This window comes from Asparagus officinalis, chromosome 1 (assembly GCF_001876935.1).
Source record: "Asparagus officinalis chromosome 1, Aspof.V1, whole genome shotgun sequence".
Classification (NCBI taxonomy): domain Eukaryota; kingdom Viridiplantae; phylum Streptophyta; class Magnoliopsida; order Asparagales; family Asparagaceae; genus Asparagus; species Asparagus officinalis.
In genome coordinates this window covers 130,873,022-130,876,193 of record NC_033794.1, presented here as the reverse complement: position 1 = coordinate 130,876,193, position 3,172 = coordinate 130,873,022, and positions in this window count along the sequence as shown.

Below are 3,172 nucleotides of genomic sequence, written 5' to 3'. Positions count from 1 at the left end.
AGGTGGCTCGGCCACCGAGCCACCCCGAGGTGGCTCGGCCTTGGCCGAGCCACCTTGAGGTGGCTCGGCTTTGGCCGAGCCCCCGCGGGCGGTGTTTTTCCGACTTTTTCGAGTCGTTTTTTTCCGTTGTTTCGTTTGTCCGTGTTGCGGTTGACCTGAGACTCTGATTTGATGATCTGATTTGGCAGTAAGTTGGATTCCTGATTTGGCAGTAAATCCGCTTCTGAGTTCGAGTCCGAAATTGATCTTGATTCGATCGTGATTCGTCCGAGTCCGCTCTCGGTTGGATGACTCGTTGATTCCTCAACTCATTAGCTTGATTCTGCACGCGGGTGGATTCATTCCGTTGCTTCCGTGCGATTCGTCGATCTCGTCGCCTCGTTGGTTCGTCGGTTTGTGCCGAGCTGTGCTAGGGGACCTATAAGCAATTTTATATGCCTACAAGGATGTATTAGCATCACCCTCTTTCAACTATTAGATACGAGATCTTTGACGCCAGTAAGTTTCTTCCTCTTGAACAATAGAGGCATAAGAAAATTGATAAGATTTCCTCTCTTCTAACTCAGTTGAAGTTAGAGTTCTTTGTTCCTCAATTAAGTCCATAGAGTTGATTTTAGATAGCAGACTATCTTTTTTAGAGAAAAGAGATCCATGAACATTTTTCCTCCACCATTTAATTCTTCTTTTTAGCAGGTGGAGCTTATTAATAAATATGTCAGCAGGTGTGCCTTGACAATGAAAAGATTTCCATGAAGATTCAATGAAAGGGACAAAAGTGGTGTTGTGAAACCAACTCTTATCAAATCTGAACAATGATGGATTTGGTTTTATACCTCCACAATCAAAAATAATTGGAGAATGATCCGAGCCAACAGAAGAAATAGAGTATTGTAAACTTAAAGGATGTTTTCTATCCCATTCTGCACAAACTAAGAATCTATCCAGTCTAGCCAAAGCAGGGTTGTGACGCTTGTTAGACCAAGTGAAAGAACGTCCAGACAAAGGAATATCTATAAGAGAATTTGAGGAGACAAAGTTTCTGAAGGAATCGATATCTCTACAAGAACCTTTTCTACCATTTCTTTCTTCTGATGATAAAGTAGCATTAAAATCCCCACATATAACCCATGGAACATCAAAAATATGACGCAGTCTTGAGAGTCCCCCCTGTTGTGTGATAATCATCCTTATTTCTCAAATGGCATTTATTAAACAGTGTTCTGTTAGCTGCTTGAAATTCTCAATAGTCAGCTCTTTTGCTTGTACCACCTTTAAGTTCTGAAAGCAGCATGTTTCGATAATACTTATCGTGTTGCTTGCTATCATGTGAGCATACTCTTTGCGCAAATTTTCATCTACGGTGCTACATGAAAAAAACAACATTATACAACCAATCTCGCAGTTTCTGCTTCTGAGTATATTTCAACTCCCCGTCTTTTAGTTTGCAATGATTTTAAACTATTGATGATTATGCTTATACTATAAACAATATCGAGAGTTCGGATTTTGATTAGGGGCTGTTTGGTTGGTTTCCTAGAATCAAATAAAAGGAAATATGACTCCGTAAACCATTAAAAGTTGATTTCCATCCTTATAAATCATCAACATCATCCAATAATATGGTGACAACTCATCTCATCTCATTAATTGGTGACAACTCATCTCATCTCATTAATTTTTGATTTCAATCCATTTTCTCAATGAAATCATGAAATGAGTTTCCCTAAATACGAGTCACATCATCTCATAAATATAATGACAACTCACCTCACCTCATCTCTTTTCTTAGTTTTGAGAATGAACCAAACATAAAAAAAGAACCAACTATATAAAATAGATTTATTATAATTGATTTCCTAGTTTTTTTAGCCAACCAAACAACCTAAGTTATGAAATTTGTTTCTTAAAAAACCACCCGCATCATCCAATAATACGGTGACAACTCATCTACTTTCTTACTTTTAAAAAGTAAACCAAACACAATAAAATAACCTATTATAAAGAAACATGTTTCATTTTCTTTGATTTCCTTGTTTTTTTAGCCAACCAAACTAGGCGTGTGGATACCAAACATAGAAGCATACACACAAGGCTCTTTATAAAATAAAAAAATAAAAAAGCTTGTGTGAGCCCATATCATATTTGTAAGCTCGTTTTCTTTAATCATCGTAGGCACTTGCTTATGTAGTTATGTGTGACTAGAGAATGGCATTTTATAAAGCCTCTGCTTCCTAGCATCATTAACATCAAACATTGTTGTAAATTCGTGAAAGTACTGTTGTTTGAATCTTACTAGCTAGATGGTGTGTACGTGCACAATTTCATTTGTTTGTTTTTTGAAAAAACATGACATTTACATGCCACAGGCTGATCGAAATCACGAAAACAACCTCTTGTTGATGCTAAAAGGTTGATACATAAACGATTAATCATTAAAAAGGAACTACTTTAGTCAAAATCAAACTAAGCATCCCACCCCCCACTCCCAGGCTTCAACTCTTTAAGAAAGTGGGCACTCGCGAGCTCAATCTAAGAGAGTGTTTGGCAATTACTTAAAACTGGGTCAGGACCAAACCTGACATAGTTTTGAATGGTTTCTTATTTGGCGAAGAACATGGCCGGAACCGGTCTTGCTCTTTATACACCAAAATTTGATCACGAAACCGGTTCTATTTTGAATCTAAGAAAGTGTTTCGGGATCACCCTTTTCTTGGTCCAAAATTGAACTTGTTTGAGATAGGGTGTTTTGCGAAGGACACCCTAAACTCCACGAGCAAGGACCAGCTCTCCACACGCTTTAAGATGCGGAAACTCTCATGGTTTTCACTTGACAAGTGTGCCTATTACATCCGCACGTTTCGCATGTTTCTGTGATCCGCTGTACACTTCAAGCACCAAACACCGAAACAATAAACAAACGGCCAATATTACATCTCTAATCCCATCCGCTGTTCGAAGCAAAACAGTAGATCCTGCCTCTAATTTTAATTATTAGAAAAATAATTTAATGAGATAATAATTGGCCACATGTACTTGGTTTCTCCTCCGAGAAATAAAACTCATCTGCTCTCGATCTCTCCCCCCCCACACCTTCCCAATGGCGGATTTGGCGGGGAAAACCCTAGATTCCGCCGATTTCTGGCGGGAAAACACCGGCGGCGGCTGGGCCACG